The 18390-nt window shown below is 38.4% G+C and overlaps 1 protein-coding gene across 10 annotated transcripts in view; it reads right to left on the bottom strand.

Moving 5' to 3' along the window:
- LOC108589162 (uncharacterized) overlaps nt 1-18390 on the bottom strand; it is a 434713-nt gene that overhangs the window by 147879 nt on the left and 268444 nt on the right. Inside the window, exon 8 of one of the 10 annotated variants that reach the window (XR_013529704.1) lies at nt 1-18390. This exon is cut by the window's left edge and continues 11571 nt beyond it; it is cut by the window's right edge and continues 18889 nt beyond it. The exons of the other annotated variants lie outside the window; for them this stretch is intronic. The gene's annotated coding sequence lies outside the window, so the exon portion shown is untranslated. 10 annotated transcript variants of the gene reach the window in all.

The following is an 18390-nucleotide window of genomic DNA, read 5'->3' as shown; positions in this document are numbered from 1 at the left end:
TAGCTAAAAAATGATAGGTGCGTAGCCAATCTCGGTGTACATTCTGGTTCCTTGGAAGGGTATTTCCAAGAACAGAGGTAGACTGAGTTGGCTTCTTTTCTTTGTTGTTGTGATTGTTTGTTTCTTGCTTAATGAAAAGCCATGCTGCCAACAGAGTTGAGACCAACATTTTCAAGTTAGAACGATTAACCAAATCATCAAGGGAGAAATCTAGAAAAAAGACTGGAAGTTCCTTCCAAGCATGAGCTTTTGACACAGACAGATACAGCCTTAAATCTTCAATCATGCTGTCGTTTCTGAGCTTTAGGATCTTGGGCAAGTTAGTTAATTTAGTCTAGCCTGTTTCCCCATCTAGGGTGACCATTGATTTCAGTTTTTTTGTACAGTACAAGCTAAACCAGTTGTCCCTTGGTAATTAGCAGAAGTTGCCTTATCATTCTGAAAGGGCCCCAGTTTGGATAATAAATTTTATGGCTGCTTCCATTCTTCGGGAAAATGAATATAATAGGCACCTCACAGGGTGGTTACAAAAGCTAGCCGTAGTCTATATTACTAACTACTATCATGCCTTGCACATAGAAAGTTCTCAGTGAAAACTAGTTCCTTCTTTCCCTGTTCCCTCCAGATCTATACTGTCCAATACCGTAGCCATTAGCCTCACACCACTACTGAGCAATGAGCTACAAATGCTAAAATTACGCAAGATTTTGAAGATTTAGTAAACAAAGGAAGATAAAATATCTCATTAATAATTTTATATTAATTACGTGTCCAAATGATATTATTTTGGATATACTATATAAAGTTAAATAAAATATATTATTAAAATTAATCACACCTGTTCAATTTTACTTTTTTTTTAGCACAACTTCTTAAAAAAACCCTGGATCACAGCTCCAGACGTTCTGTTTATGTATTTGCTAAACCCCCCAACCTCATCCGCCATCACCACCTTACTCTTAGCCTCCCCCTGCCCAGGAATTCTTCCTTCCAAAACGCAGTGCAAGAATCAAGTACTCTCATCATATTTACCAACATGTTCATACTTTCTCTTCTGGATTTTGAAGGTAAAAGGCAGTCAAATAGGGGGCAAAATAAAATCAACCTTCATCACGGCTCTCAGTAATGGTTTTTCCTTAGGGATAGAAACATTGACCTTGAATACATTAGGAAAACTGAAGAATCTGGGTCAACATTGGAAAATGTCCACATTAGCAAAGAAGAAGGAGCTTGGTTTGCCAGAAAAGATATTGCAATCTCTCCCTTGATCAGATTTGCTAATGCTTGTGAATGCTTGTGAAACACCTCAGGTCTCAAATCCAAATCACATGAAGAACTGGGCCCTTGAGCACATCATTAGTGCTGTCTCTGTTTGACAAAAAGCATTTTTAGTTGATGGAAAATCACCAGCTTTCACCTCCAAAAACATCTTTGAAGAGCAGGAAACAGCCTGACTCTTGTAGATGTCCCTGACAAGTGAGTTGAAAACGTATAGAAGAACAAAGTATAGGGCAAATTTACTCCAAAACAAGAACTTAATTCTATCATGTCCATGTTACACTGATACAGCTGGTTAAAAACACAAATGCTCAATTAAAAAAAAAATAGCACATTGGATTTTTAAAACATTTGTAATCAAATAGTATACCTAACAAAGTATTTTCAGATATGCAGTGTTTTTAAAATGTTTTTGTTGGGAAGAACCCACTGGCTGGGGTTGTTGTCCTGGCATCACATGAAGACACTGACAATTCTTTCATAGAGGCAAAAGAGAAGCTGGTTTCTTAGCACAACCAAAAATGAGCTTTACTGAATGTACCGAATTTTTCACATTTCAACCAGTTGTTTCAGCACTGTGCAGACATAAATGTGTCTATCACTCCTGAGAAGAGCACCGTGTCCCCTGACAATCTTACAGCTTAGGAGAAAAATAGACACTATGAGGAGTATGTGTTGGATAAATCTAATATTTAATGTGTTTCACGAGATGGTTTGTGTCTGAGCTCCACCACCTCTCATCAGTTAACTCCCACATCCACTCACCCCAATTAAATAATTCCCTTCTGTTTTAATTATCTTCTTTAATAATAAGCCAACCCTGGGAGAAGCAGTGGTTTGGAACAGCAGCATCTGAGGTGGAAGAAACACAGTGGGCCTCTCACTTTCGCTCTCTAACCACAACAATTGGAAGAGACTTAGGCCTGAAAAATCTATCTGCTACTAAATGGTACCCAGATGGAAATCACAGCTGCTGTCTTGTAACAGCTGTACCTATGCCCATCCATCTTCAGAACATGCCTGGGGCAGAGGAGAGAAATTGAATTGACACAGCAGTTCAAGAGCCTCTCTTTTCTCCTGCATACTTTTCCTTTTATCTTTTTCTCTTCAGATTCAGAGCTTCTTGTTCTCACCTTCATGCTGTGGTAGTGCTGACAACAGAAAACTGCAGCCTTTGAGAACCAGTGGTGAGTAATAGCCCCAGGCTCTGAATACCTAATGCCTATTGTATGTGTGTGTGGGAGGGAGAGCCAGAGGGAGGAGAGGAATTTGGTCAAATTGCCTGTGTAGAAACAGGACCTTTCAGTGGCAACCCTAAATGCATCCAGAGAGTATCTGAGTTTTGATACCTCTCCTCTAATTAAATCCAAGGATCTAATATGCATGGCCTTTAGGAATGCGTTGTTCAAACAGATTTGATTCTTGCCCAGAGGCTTTTCAAGCCACTGACCACTTTGAACCTAATTAGAAAAAGCAGAGGACACTGGAGACGTTTAATAAAAGGAATTGAATTGCCGCTTCATCTTCATGACCAGGGATTTATAAGGGAATTTCACTGGCTTTGTAGCAATGTAAAATAAATAGACATTAGATGATGACAGGGAAAACAAAATTGCTGCCAAAGCTAAAAAGAGCTTGGCAAAAGAAGAAAGAACTACTACATAGTTGGTCATTATCTACTGTACCAACCTTTCATAAAGCGGAGAAGAGAGATACATAGGAATAATGGGCCCTTGCTAAGAGATGAAAAGGGCTTTCTATAGCTTACATTATCCCCGACGAAGGCACTGACGTGTCTCAGTTGTTACACAATCTTATTGTTCTATTCAGCCATTCAGAAAGCTGAATGAACAGCCCTGCTCTGAAACTTTTAAAGGCTGAAATAAACAGGCCACTCATTTCCAAGGAAAAGAATAAAAACGTAATGGATGGAAATAACTAATTAATTTGTTAATCTTTGCAGACTGCCACGGTCCGCTGCATGTGCGCTAGCCAGTTAATTAGTCTTTATCACATAATGCTAAAATGTAAATAAGTGCAGTTACCTTACCCACCAGCTCCTAACAAAAATATCCAACTGTTCATTATTGAATTTAAAAGGAAGAAGGCTTTGCTTTTCATTGTTGGTGGTGTTCCTGAGACGTTAACGAAACACTGTGACCTGAAAGAGTTTCATTTCATCACACTTTATTGAAATGGTTTTATTCTCTGATATATGCCCCTCTCCCCACTCCAGAAAGCTAAAATCATGAGGCTTCTTTAACTAAAGTCAGGTCTATCCAATCCAACAACAGAAGATTATTTTTTAGATGTTAATGAAGGAAAATGTTTCTGTAAACTGTAAAGTGTTCATAGCCATCAAACACTATAACTATAATCTTGAACCAAAGTACATTATTTGTTGATGTTAAGTAATAGTCTATTACTCTATTAGATTGCATTTCAGTCACTAAAATCGTTAGCAGACTCATTCTGCCTTTCAAGTGTGTATGTGAGGTAGGGAAGGAGATCGGTGGGATAGGGCAGAGATTGGAAGCCAATGTGTTCCTATGGCATTCAGAAACATGGAAGAAAGCCCTAAAATGTATCCAAGAGAATCACAGCCAAGGACTCTTCTAACAAAGAAAAGGACATTGATCCCCTCAGCTGTGCTGCTGTCTTTTGCAATACCCAAAGCAGAGCAAATCCCCATTTAACTAGGGTGCTCAGAAAATGGTGGGTTCTCATTACTTCCCTTCTAAAGCACTGTGGGCCCTGTAAAGACAGTACCCATCAGACCCTACATCTTTGTGATCATAGGGCCTTGGGCAGGACACTCTTCCTCTCAAAATGTCTTTGTTCTGTTTTTGAATGTTTATAACAGAATATGTGAAACTGGGTACTTTATAAGAAAGAAGATATATATCTTACACTTCTGGAGATGGAGACATCCAAGGTTGAGGGGGCACATCTGGTGAGAGTAAGCCTCCTTGCTGGTAAGAACTCTGAAGTGGCCCATGAGTATCCTGTGGAGAGGGGGCTGAGGGTGCTCCCATGTGCCTGCTAAGGACTCTCTTCCCTTCTTATAAGCCACCAGTTCCCTTCCCATGATAACCCATTAATCCATTAACCCATTAACTCAAGAATGGATTAATCCCTTCAGGAAGGCAAAGCCGTCATAACCAGTCACCTCTTAAAGGCCCACCTCTCAATACTGCCACAGTGGAGATGAAGTTTCAATATGAGTTTTGGAGGGGACATTCAAACCACACAGCACTAAGCCAATGCTTCTTCTTCTACAAGGAAACGGATACTTCCTGCCTCATATTGTTGCAGTTGCTAAGATAAAAAACCAAGGTTATGGGAAGATGTTCTGAAAGTTTTGAAGCCCCATATAAATAAATAATTTAATTTATTCCAATAAAGACTCATTGCACAGGCTGGGCACAATGGCTCACACCTGTAATCTCAGCTCTTTGGGAGGCCAAGGTTGGCCAATTGCTTGAGCCCAGAAGTTAGTGAACAGCCTGGGCAATACGATGAAACCCCATCCCTATAAAACAACACAAAAATTAGCCAGGTGTGGCAGTGCATGCTTGTAGTCCCAACTATGTAAGAGACTGGGGTAGGACAATTGCTTGAGCCAGAGAAACAGAGGTTGCAGTGAGCAGACATCATGCCACTGCACTCCAGCCTGGGTGACAGAGCAAGACCATGTCTCAAAAACAAAGACTCATTGCACATATAAGCAAAGGATCAACCATTTTCAAAGAGCATAACAAGAAAAATCCAAAACTACACAAATCTTGAATATAATTTAATCTTTCTCTGAGGGTTTAGAAAGTATTTGAAGATAAGGCAATGCTTTTCTCTACCATTAATACTAGGATCAATTATGGAAATGTTTCACTGAATTACATGGCAGAAGTTAAAATTCTGATGATTTCATATATGTGATTGCTTGAAATATGAGCTATCAGTAGCTACTACATCCCCTTAGGCCTTTCAAGTTTCATGTCCTAAGTTGTATGAGAGATAGGACACATCCATTAAAAATATCAGTTGACTTAAACAATTTCAGTCAAATATTATTGATTCAGCAATATAAGAAGGGGATGAAGGGACATGAGTTTGGGGAATAACCAGAGACACCGCCAATTAAAGATACCTCTTACTCAAGATACTTTATTTCTATCTGTTGGAATACTGTCATAATATACTGTCATCTACTAAAAAAATTACGGTAATAAATATAAAAATCTTCCCTGTCTGCCATGACAGGAACGCCATGGGCTGCTGGGCCCTTGTGCAATGCAGAACGTTTCCAATCATGTATGGTGGCCCTGAGATATGTAGTTTTCCCCTTTACACCTTTATTTTCTATTATTACATCTACTTTTTTAAAAAAGTATGAACTACCATTTGCAATTTGAAAAACATATCGCTAGAACCCAAAATGAATCTTAATGGCAATCACAGACTTCAGCCTCTTCAAGCAGATTTCTGAGCATCTTGAACACAGATGTAGGCTCAGAGAGAAACTGTAATTTCTAGCTTGTTTTTCCTAAATAGTCACTATGTAATTGAAACACTAACACTTAGCCCCTTTGTTCCTTATATCATTTATAAATTTTATAACTATATTTTAATAAAGATACCTAATATTTCGATAATAGTTTTTCCATAATCCCTAATTTATATACAATAAGTATACCAAATTTTATAGAAGAACTTCATAAGTTTTAAACTAGCATAATATTTAATTTTTAGTACATAAACATCTGATATGGTTTGGCTGTGTCCCCACCCAAATCTCTCCATGAAGTGTAATAATCCCCAGGTGTCAATGGCAGGGCCAGGTGGAGATAACTGAATCACTGGGGTGGTTTCCCCCATACTGTTCTCATAGTCCTGAGTCAGTCTCCTGAGATCTGACGGTTTTATAAATGGCAGGTCCCTGCACAAGTGCTCTTGCTGGCTGCCATATAAGATATGACTTTGTTCCCATTCACCTTACACCATGATAGTAGTAAGGCCTCCCCAGCCATGGAACTATAAGTCAATTAAATCTCTTTGCTTTATAAATTAGTCTTTATTAGAAGCATGAGAACAGATTAATACAACATCCCATCAAATTATAAATAAATCTGAGCCTCTGATTCAGCCAAAATAATTCTTTCTATTCCTGCTTATGTTGTCCAGCCTTATCCTCAATATTTTAAACAAGTATTAAAAGTATATTAATATTGGAAACCATTCAGATCAGTTGTTTGGGGACTGGTTAATTATAGGTGATTAGTTAATTGTAAGTAGTAATTATAACTAAGTTAATTATGATGTAGGAATATACTGGAATACTATAGTCATTAAAATGATGAGGCAAATGTATACAATGCTTAGGGAAAAAAGTTAAGCTACAAAACTTGTGCACAGTATGCTAGTTAAAATAAACAGTAAAGAATGGATGGATTGGTAGTCACATTTATCTATAGAAAAGAAACTAGAATGACATACGGTACAATGTTTCAGTGATTCATGAATGGTTGGAATATGGCAATTTTCATTTGCATATTTCTGTATTTGCTGAACTTTGTATGATAATCATGAATTGTTTCTGTTGATAATGTCATTGGAACAGTTGTGCTGGGAGAATCTCTACCTCCCACAGGATATTTTAAAGAAAAGAACTGTAAACAGCCCGGAGGAAGATTTGATATTTAACTCAAACAAGTGGAATATACTATATTCACATTGGCAGAGGTTTTCAGAATTAGAGTCTTGCTTTCTTTTTGTAAACATCAGGGTTGATTTCTATATGTGTTCTAATCTTAGTTTAGTCCTTTAACCATTTTTCCCAGGATAATAGAAACGAAAGAACATTGTATTGTGTCTTGCTAAGTTAGAATGAGTGGGAAAAAAAACCCAAAGGAAGCAGCAGAAGAAACAGTGAGAATGACATACATTTTCTCTAGATCACTGCAGCCCAGGTGAAATATACTTCTCTAGGTCATCTCCTCATTTACACCTATATCTGTGCATCAGCATGATAGGCCATTATGTTCTCAAATCTGTTTTTAATATGAAAATACAGAGATGAGAAACAGCCAACGCTGCTCTCAGGCTCTTGCAATTCATTTTGCATCTACGTGGTCCTGGAGTTCCACACAGAGATTGCCATAACAGGAGAATTAGCCAGAGCACTAACTGTTTTAAAAATAATCACTCCTTTCACTAAAATCAGTAAATGTCTCTTTTCAAAGCATAATTGTACTTTCTAGGGGAAGATATTAGGTCTACTAAAAATAAGTCACCTAATTTACAGATACCAGTGATGAAAATCTTCTCAAGGCCCTGGGGGGATAAAAGACATTAATTCTCAGTTTGTAAATGAACATGAGATGTGATGTGCCCACGGCCATGTGGGTGTTTCTCTGCAGATTTGCCAGTATGCAGGGATAACGTGCCAGTAAGAAGGCAACCTGAAAAACATAGCCAGGAACTGGGACAGCTTAGGAAGCTGATAGAAAGGGTTGTTTAATGTGTAAGCTGTCGTCTGCACACACAGAAGCATTCCCATGGCTATGAACAAAGGGTAACTGCAGGGTGGTTTATTAATTGAAAATAAATCTTCTTTTCTTTGTGAAATGGCTAGATATTTAAAAAACCAAACACATGATAAGAGGACATGCCCAGTCAGCAGAGAAACTTCAGCTTTAAAAAATCTGCCAACAAAAAAAAGTTTAGAATGGATTTGTTTCCTGGCTCTGCACAACAATAAACCACTGAGGGATTCCCAAGGATCTAAATAATAATCTCTCTCTCTCCTTTTCCCTTTCCATCTCCCTCTCCCTCACTTTCTTCTCTTAAGTGCATTGGAGAAAGGTGAGCAAATACCCAGGGAACTACAGTATTTTGGGTCCTCTTTCTCATGAGGCAACTAACACCTGAGGGGGGGAAGAATCCCACACATCTCATACTAAAGAACTTGGAGCGGACTATAAGATGAAAGAAACATTAGATCTTGAGTTTGCGAGGCACATTTTCCCCACCGTTAAATAAATATGGTCAGCATTCAACAACTGTGTTCATGAAGTGAGTATGTGGATATACTACAGAATCAATTTTTTTAACTGTTTTATTCCTAGGCTCAGAATCAGGTTGTTAATTTGTACATTTAACAATATAGCTGCATTAGAAGGCTCTAATTGGCCATATAAACCAAATCCTATGTGGATGAATTTAAATTTGCTACTGAGCACCACTGTACATTCACCAATGAAGATGGATTTTTGGGGGCCTCCCAGATCTGAGCCCAAAGAATTCTTTCATGATGCAATAATTAAGATCACAAAAACATCATATTACTATATTTGTCCTCAAACTGATACAGTCTGCTGGGCTCAGGAAAAAGCTATACATACACAAAGCATATTTTATGAGATTCAGTACTTCCAGCTTTTCTTTCCTCTCCTAGATAGATGTAATTTGTGCCTTGGTGTGAATTCAAGTCCATGAAGTACATTCTCAAGATAATATTTGTTCATCAACAATGTCTACATGTACAAGGAAAAACTTCAATTACCTTTCCTTCTTATAACTGTTTCATGGATCTCGGAAGGAACTGGGAGATAGCATAGTTGAAAGTCTCTATCAGAGTTTCTCCTACCGAGCAAACTAAAATTAGTCCCCTTTGCAAGAGACAGAATTGCAACCTAAAGGGAAGCAAAAATGTGTTCTGGGAATTAAGCCCTGTCACGAAAGACATTTTTCTTTTCTTGATGTCTGAAAAACTTTAATAAAGACGTTTTCCAATTAAGTCTTTGGGAAGTTTGCCGTAAGCTATACACAGAACAACTTTTAAAAAACATGATTTTGGTTCCTACACTTCATTTGTCAGTCCAGTGTTGTTTCTGATTTTTTAACCTTTGGAAATCCATAATCACATCCCTGGACTTCCAGCATGAGAGTCTGCTGGCTTTAGTGAGCAAGAAGGTAGATGTTTACTTGTTTATTTGACACTGCTCTTTGAGTTACTTCCATTTTCTTCCCACTACTAACAGAGAGGAAAATAAATTCTTTCAAGGAAGTTGTGAATCTGGCTTGGTGGTTTTAAAAAGAGACAAGGGACTTGTGAGAAGTAAATGGAAAGGGAGATGGAGCTGGGGAGAAGATGGGCTGGAGAGGAGGGCAGCAGCAAAACTGAGGCTGCTGGGACGTCTCAAGCCACAAACCAGCCCAAGTCACTCGTCACAGCTGAGCCCAAATTTCCCTGTGTCTGTAATTATGAAGGCACATGTGATATGTGCCATTTTCAATACTGAGATGAAAATGATTAAAAAGATTATTTTATAAACCTCAAAAGCAAATTATCCTCCCTTCATTTTTTAAACCATAAATGGCATTCGCTTTTTCTTAATAACATTTAAAAAATTTAAAACAAAAGAGGAAAGTCTTTCCAAACATGCACAAAATCCAAACTCTAAATCTTCCGATGCTGGAAACAAGGTTGAACAACGTAAGAAATCATTCCAACAGCTGTTTCTATACATGAGCTATTAAGGAGGGAATCTCATGGTGTCATTTAACCAGGTGTCATGTTGAGGAAAAGTGAATGTACCCATTGATGTAATGCTCCTAGGAGGTGGGAGGAGTAATGGTTTCTTTGAGAAGAGAGGGAAGAAGGGTCAGGGAGGTATGGCTCTAACCTGCGAACAGTGGTTGAATTGTTTAGAATGTTGATTCAGGTTCCTACAAAGACCCCATTATCCGTATTCTCAGGTCGATTGTACACCTGACAAATGGTAGCAGCAACATTACCAGACCTGAGAGAGTTCTGTAGCTCTCTAATGTGTGCCAGTATTAAGTCTGATAGCCTCTCTCCTCTCTCTCTTACACTCTCCTATTTTGATAGCTGCCTGCTGTTTAAGCAAAGCCCTGAGTTTCCTGACAGCTGATGCCCAGGTGGTCTCACTATCAATCTAAACAACTTGACGTGAAATTGATCTTCCAGGGTTGGTGCTAGGGGAGCTGGTGTCAACACAGCATTCCAACTTCAGTAAAGATAATTCTTTCATCATCAAGGGCAAGGGGAGGGAGGACTAAGAAGAGCTGACACAGGTGTCCAAGTTGCCCACTTGTATTTGCTTTTGAAACTCTCATTGTGATGACATCACCCTATCAAAGGACTATGTTTGTTGATGTTTGTTTGTGTGGGCTGTCAGTATATAACCATGCACGATTACAGCTGGGCTCAACCCACTATATTAAAAAGATGGAAAAACTGAACCACAAAAGGAACTATTTGAGCAGAGAAATGTTGATGGAAGCAAACAGGGAGAGTGCATCCTGGATGGAAATTTCCATAGTTTTAAAAACAATCTGGACTGTGTGGGCAGACGCATGGCTCACAAAAATACACATAGTTGGCTCTTAATTGTGCCCACCAGTAAATCTGACTTATAGAATAGGTTATCCAGAAATAATTTTCTCTTTAGGTTTTCAAATCGATAAGTGAATTTTCTTGAAAGTGGACTTGCTTTGTCAACTATGTTCGGGTTAGGATTCACTTGGCTTGGCTTTGGCACTTCATTATTCTTTTGGGGAAGTATATAAGTTCGAAACAGAAGTCAGTGTGACCTTTGTGTTCACCTGAATCAAGGATTGTCAAAGGCAAAGAAAAAAAAATCTCTGTAGAGAGAAAATGAGTCATACCCAAGAGTTGAGTTTGGTGGCCTGAACAGCAGCATTGCTTTCTTGAATCTCACTGAGTTGGAACAGCTGGAAATGAGGAGTGAACCAGCGCTGCTATGCGGGAATAACACTAATCCCTCGCCTATCCGAACTGTCCGGAGATTAGGCCAGATCTTACAATCACTACAAAAACTTACTGGGAAGTGAAAAACTTAGATAAGCAACTGCTTCTTCAGTTTCTGTAATACTAGAATTGAGTCGATGTTGGAGAGACCCAGACTTTTCCACTTAAAGAGTGTTCTGAAAATTTATCAGCCTATAAAGATGAAAACAATTTATATTTAAAATACCAATCCAATGCATTATAGAGCATCTTCTAGTTTACAGCAATGTGAAATCAGTTAGCAAATGTATAGGCTCTGCACAGTGGTGGAAGAGTTGGGCATTAGCAGTGGAAGTCCTAAAGATACACAGGCCTGCTCTGTGATTTTGTGTGGGTTGAAGTTGAATATGCAAACTCTTTAGGTGACTTTATCCCTGAAATACAAAGGAAATAATAAGGAACACTACAGAATCTCATCAAGATGACTGGGAATTTATGGTTGAGCATATTGAAGAATTAAGTAGGAACAACGGTTGAGGTCTCGTTTCAGTCTCGTACACAAGAGATAAACAAACTCTTCGAAGTGTTTAGAGAGGTAAAACAAACTACTAAACTTGAGTTCAAACCTACACTCGAACCTTCCAGAGACATTTCCGCAAGCATGATGAGAAAACATTTTGAGTAAGGGGGACTAAATTCATCTCACTTCTCTACTCCAAACAGTGACACTTCATCCCCCTCACATCAAACAGGAGATTTTCCACCCAGACCTAAAGAGTACTAGAAGCCAAAATATTGGGTGGGCCCATGAGCTACCTGACAAATAAGATAATTTTTTTTTTTTTTTGAGACAAAGTTTCACTCGTTACCCAGGCTGGAGTGCAATGGCGCGATCTCGGCTCTCAGCAACCTCCAACTCCTGGGTTCAAGCAATTCTCCCACCTAAGCCTCCTGAGTAGCTGTGATTACAGGCATGTGCCACCATGCCCAGCTAATTTTTTGTATTTTTAGTAGAGATGGGGTTTCACCATGTTGACCAGGATGGTCTCAATCTCTTGACCTTGTGATCCACCCACCTCAGCCTCCCAAAGAGCTGTGATTACAGGCGTGAGCCACCGCGCCCAGCAAGATAATTTTTATAATGCAATATTTTATGCAATAAGATAATTTCTATAATGCAATTCTGTTCTATTAAGAGATGAAAGCTGTAGCTTCTTAGCACTTTACCTGATTTCTTCATCTCATTGATCACTAAGAAAGTTGTATCACAGTTTGTCAGTATAGGAAAATCCATTTGATAAATCAATCTTGATGTAGTACTGAATGCTTTCCACTGATGACCACTTTACAGAGGACTTGAACTAGAGCTGTAAGTATTTTAGGTCTGTCATGTTCAAGTGCCTTTGTTCTTCCTATGTATAGAATACAAACCACTAATGTCTTATTTATTTGGAATCATAAAGATGTAAAATATGCAATCGAAGGCAACACTTCAGATAACTTGTTTACCATTCTATGCTAGAATCTAGTTCAGGTCTTGGCAAGCAGTAGATCTTCAAAATAAGCAATTTAAGCTGGTCCTTTTAATAGCATTAGTTGTTTTTAATCTTAACCATTTTATTACATACATTTCAAGGACAGGGCACTCTAAATATATTTTCATGTTTTAGCAGTGTATCAAGTTTACATGGAAAGCCACAATCATTTAACTGTGCTGTAGTGATGATGATGCCTTCAGGGACAGTGTTGAGGAGAGTAAAGCACTTTTTCCCTACACTAGATGCTTCCGTCCTGACTTTGGGCTCAGTAAGCTCGCTTCCCTCAGCTTCTGCTTCTCTCTACTCATCATTCGTGCATTCCTCAAGTACTTTTTGAGCACCTACCTTGTATTATATCAGGCATTAAAGTCACAAAACTCCTGGAAGCTTTATTCCTGTAGAGAAAGGGGCTTGCACTTTATAACAATTTTCAATGCTGCTCAGGAACTCTTTTAACTTATATATGATTTTATGTTTGTTTCCTAAATGACTGAAGTTTCTAGATTTCCAAATTGTAGGTTAGTAGGGCATCGGTGAAGTTAATCTCCTTGCTTTATATCTTTACTCAGTGCTAGCATTTTCTCTCCATCATGTTTTATGTCTTTGTTTCTAAGGACTAATGGCCAGGAGACAGTAAAGACTTTTCTTTACTTGATAGTGCTGATCCTGAAAGTATATCTCAAAAATATTATGGGTTGGTGGGAAATTATAACTGAGTAGGATCTGATTTTTTAAAAGCCTTAGGGACCACATTCATATAGCTCAAAAAGTATAAGCCTCGCTCTTTCCAAATGTTGCTGTGATTTCATTCCCAGTGATGTGTGTTGTGTCTGCTCAAATCAATGCCATTTTGCTGTCATGCTTGCACCGAATTCATGCTATGCCCTGACACGAGGTGCATGCAACAGTACTGAGGGACTAGGAAAATTTGAAACAGCCCATTGCCCATTAACTAGTTTTACAAACAACAATGAAACAGGAAATAACAAAGCATGATCCTTGAATTAGTACCTCAGCAAAAATACTCAAGAGTTTTTCCACAGTCTGTAAATTGCTCCAGCTGTGTTTTCACAGTTTATGAAATTGAGAGAGGCAAACTCTAGAGACAAATTAAAACCTTGGATCTGGTCAGAGATGATTTTACAGTATAAAGGTGTTCAGTTATATGGCATAGTCTATAGATGCACACAGAGCTATAAGCCAAACTCTGTTGAAAATACAGTTTATCTTATACATTGTCCATTGGAGGGATAAGAAACGGTATATATCAAAACACATATCAATCCAGAGAATAAGGTCTGTTTTATTGGTATGTTTTACCAGGAGAGGACTAGGATATAATATTTTATTATGAAACGACGAATAGAAGGAACAGAAGAACATGTGGAGATGGCCTTACTTTGGAACAAAATGAATAGTGGATAAGGAGTGCCACCTTTTGGCTACTGGATGCTTTGACATTCCCAAGTAAAAATGGATTTTGGCTTGGTCAATATTGAGCTTTGCAATTCAATTCAGAAATGTTTCTAAAAGTTATTTTACAGGTATCTCTGGGTCTCATCCTGCTTGAAATGAGCCTTCACAGAATTCCCCAGGTCCCCAGTAGTTACTTCCCAGAAGGTTAATGTTAACCATTACTGCTCCCTATTGCTCCCCAGAGCACCAAAGATGAAGCCAAGAAGCTGGAAGCATATTGAAAAGCCGGGTGCATTTTAAAATCACAATGCAATTCTGGTCGGGTTGGCACAGAAGGAATGAACAGAAAGTCTAATTGATCTAGCACAGTCCTTAGAGTCTAATAGACCTGAACCTAACCCAAACTATGACATTTGAGAATAGATTTATGGTACCTAGTTGGGTCAGTGTAGAGTTTTCCAAAAAAATAAATTAAACATACATGTAACACAAATAGCACACAGGTTATAGATGCATGTCACTGAGAATCCCCACCTCGAGAAAATCTAAAAACAGCCACATAGGTGCCTTCTAACTGTGGCAAAATGGAAAGATTTTGGAAACTAAAAAGACATGGGTCACCACACAAAGGAGGGATAGGAAATAAAACTCCTGGTTTCTCACTCTCTAGAAGAGTAGGAGCTTCAAAAGAACACAATGAAAGAGAGTTCTCGTTTCTATCCCAAACAGGGCAAAGATAAGAAAGCCAAGATTTTAAAAGTCTTCCCTGTAGAAGCCTTTCCTGAATGCTCCAGAGATTTCTACTACCATTGACAGTTTCATAAAAGGAAGCAACAATTCTTTTAGGTCCTCCTGCATGAGACATAACGCAAAAGAGCCCTATATGTTCCAAGCCATGAACTTTGCCTAAGCAATTGTCATGTGTCCTTCACCTACTCTCAGGGTTTGCTAATTTCCTACTGCGGGTCCATGTGCCTTGTCCCTACAGACTCCTAAAAGGGAAACAGAAGAGTTGCTGCTTAAAAATATCTGTCCCTGTCTTCCTGTAGGTGGGTGGTCAAACACCCCATGAGATAAATCAAAGAACCAAACAAGACAAGGTAGAATTGAGTGCTGAGATGCTGAATATAACCCAGGCAGAAAACAGGCTGGGAGGGCCGACTTCAGTGTTCGGCACACATCGCACACTCAGAAAATGTTAATTTGCCTTTCCTTCTTTCCTTCCTTACGGTAACAGCTACTTCCTGATCCGCCTTTATCTCTGAAGCTTGGCTGCCACACATACGTCTCACTTTGATGGACAGTTATTGACAGGTCTTCTTCTGAGAGCTACTGTTCTGCGAATTCTTATCAGGTGACACTGATAGGAGGTTTCACAGCAAAGTTCCTGGAGGTCAGCCCTCTTCCTAATGATGCTGAGAGGACTGATAAGCCATGTTGTCTCCACAAGGGCAGAGCCCAGATGCCTGAATCAACCCTGCCTGATCAACCTTACAGGCTGTACACACAGTGGAACAACCAGGGAGAAGTAGGAAAATGAACAGTTCCCTTTATCCTAATTCCATCAAGTTTTTACAGTATATTCCTGCTGACCAAGCCAATTCGAACCTGACAAAAAAGGAGAGGATCTGATCAAGAGTTTGTCTAGATGATACATTTCATTCACTCACAGTCATCTGAATGGCCTCTTTGGGCCAGCACTGCCTCCACATTCACAGGCCCGGGACATGGCCCCTGTGAGGTGGTGGAAAACTGGACTCCCAGTTTTCACGAGCCCCACAATCAGCCCAGAGGGCATGATGTACCTGGAAATCCACTGAAAAAAATCCACTTACTGACTCCACAATAACTAATGAGGAAGCTAAGCTGCAAAAAGGTAACATCAGTGTCTAAACCCAGAAACAAATTTTCTTACCTGTCAACAGCATGGAAGGAACTGATAGGAGAAAATAGTGAAAATAAAGATAAAGATATCTTCTGAGAGGTTGGAGGTCTGAGAGGGACCAGAAATGAAAGAAAAGATAAAATAAAAGCCTGGACACAACAGATACAAGTATTCTAAACCAATTAGAAATGGTAATTCTAAAAATTCTCCAAAAGCTATCATTTTAAAAACTGCAAGATAAGACAATGCGTTAATAACTGAAAATATTTCTAATTATAATTATTTACCTTTATTTCTGCCTTATGGTTATATAAATTTGAGAGGCCAAAATGGGTGGCCACCTATGGCTCGAGTCCAGGAGTTTGATACTAGCCTGGGCAACATAGTAAAACACCAACTCTACAAAAATACAAGAAGTTAGCTCTGTGTGGTGGTGCACACCTGTATTAGCTACTTGGGAGGCTGAGGTAGAGGACTGCTTGAACCTGGAAGGTGGAGGCTGCAATGAGCCAAGATCATGTCACTGTACTCAGCCTGGGTGGCAGAGCAAGACCCTGTCTCAAAAAAAAGAAAAAACAAAAGGGAACAGAACGGAATGGAAAAAGGAAAGAAAAGAAAAGGAGCCAAGGTTTCAAAAAGTCAAGTGTCCTGACTAGAGTTGCACGCTTCATGAGTGTGCAGATGTGGAACATAAGCAGGCTTCTGTACTTGGATTCCATTACTTTTATTTTTCAGTATTTATATATCCTGGAAAAGTCAAATAAGCCCGAGGTTGCCTTTCTCAGGTGTAGCTAAAATAGATGGTTAAAAGAGACTCAGCCAGACTGAAGCCAATGTTGTTAATATTCTCTCCTTCACCCCCTCTAAAACAAAGTACAGTACTAAGGGTAGGAGATCACAGGAGAACAACTGAGTCGCAGCACATGCTAAGGAACCAAAGCCAAAGAATGTTTTGGGGGATGGGCCTTTGTTCAGCATCTAAAACCTAACAAAGTAATCATTAATTTTTATTTAATTCTATTTTTTAATTGATGAATTTTGTTCCAAATGAAAATGTGAACTTTTTAGCAAAAATACGAAATTCCATATCACTGTATTATTATTCTCTAAAGGAACAAACTTCATCTTTGGAGAGATTATGGACTATTTATTTCAAATGTGCTGCAGCAAAATTATAGGTAAGTACAGATTATGGGTCACATTAGAAGCAACTTGCTCTTTTAGAACATTGAGACATGACAAGTCTCGAATTTTATGACCAAGAGAAAAAGAACTGTTTTAGAATAAATTAATGATAAAAGTTGAGTGAAAAAATGGAATTTGGTAGCAAGCTTAAGGAATAAGATGCAGAATTATTATCACATTCTTTGGAAAATAAATGTGCATTAAAGAGTGCCTTAAGGCTGTAATATCAAGAGCAAGGAAAAAGATAGTGGAGGGAAAAATGACCATTTACTTCATTTCTAAATTTAAAAGGAGTTCCGTTATTGCTGGTATCAGGAGATTAATATAGCTGTCGGTGTGATAATTCTCAGAAAGTTGGCTCATTTCCAATTGGAACTGACATATTCAAGATATAATAATGGTTTCTGGCTTCCTAACTAATTTGGACTTGGCTCTATTTTTTAAATGACTTTTGTTTAAGAATTGTTTTAGATTTATAGAAAAATTATAAAGAGAGTTTTCATATATTCCACATCCAGTTTCCTCTATTATTAATATCTTACATGAATATTGTACATTTATTATAATTAATAAGCCAATATTAATACAGTATTATAGTCTAAAAAGTCCATATGAGATTTCCTTAGTTGTTCTTTCCCTAATGTCTGTTTTTTTTTTTCCAGTATCCATTCAATATACCACATTGTATTTAGTTGTCATGTCTCTGTAGGTTTCTCCTGGTTATGACAGTTTCTCAGACTTTCCTTATTTTTGATGACTTTGACAGTTTTGAGGAGTACTGGTTAGTATTTAATAGAACATCCCTCAATTGGGATTTGTCTGAAGTTTTTCTGATAATTAAACCTGAGTTATAAATTATAGAAAAGATCACAGAGGTAAAGTGCCATTTTCATCATATCCTACTACGGGTACATACTATTGTCATGATTTATGACTGTCAATGCTGACTTTGAACACCAGGCTGAGGTCGTGTTTATCAGGTTCCTCTACTGTAAAGTTATTCTCCACTCCCCGATCCTTTCTATACTGTACTCTTTGGATGGAAAGGCAGTAAGCATAGGCCACACTTAAGCAGTAAAGAAGTATGCCCTCCCATAAAGGCAGAATATCACATCATTTATTTTAAATTCTTCTGCAGGGAAGATTTGTCTCTTCTCTCTTATTTATGTATTTATTCACACATTTACGTATATCAGTATGGACTCATGAATATTTATTTCATGCTTTGCATTATAATTCAACACATATTAATTTATTTATTTTTGCTCAAAATGTTTCAGCTTTGGCTATTGGGAACTCTTTGAACTGGCGTTTCT

The sequence above is a fragment of the Callithrix jacchus genome, chromosome 19, assembly GCF_049354715.1.
Source record: "Callithrix jacchus isolate 240 chromosome 19, calJac240_pri, whole genome shotgun sequence".
Classification (NCBI taxonomy): Eukaryota; Metazoa; Chordata; class Mammalia; order Primates; family Cebidae; genus Callithrix; species Callithrix jacchus.
The sequence above is the reverse complement of the archived record's forward strand: the minus strand, read 5'-3'. Positions and strand labels throughout refer to the sequence as shown.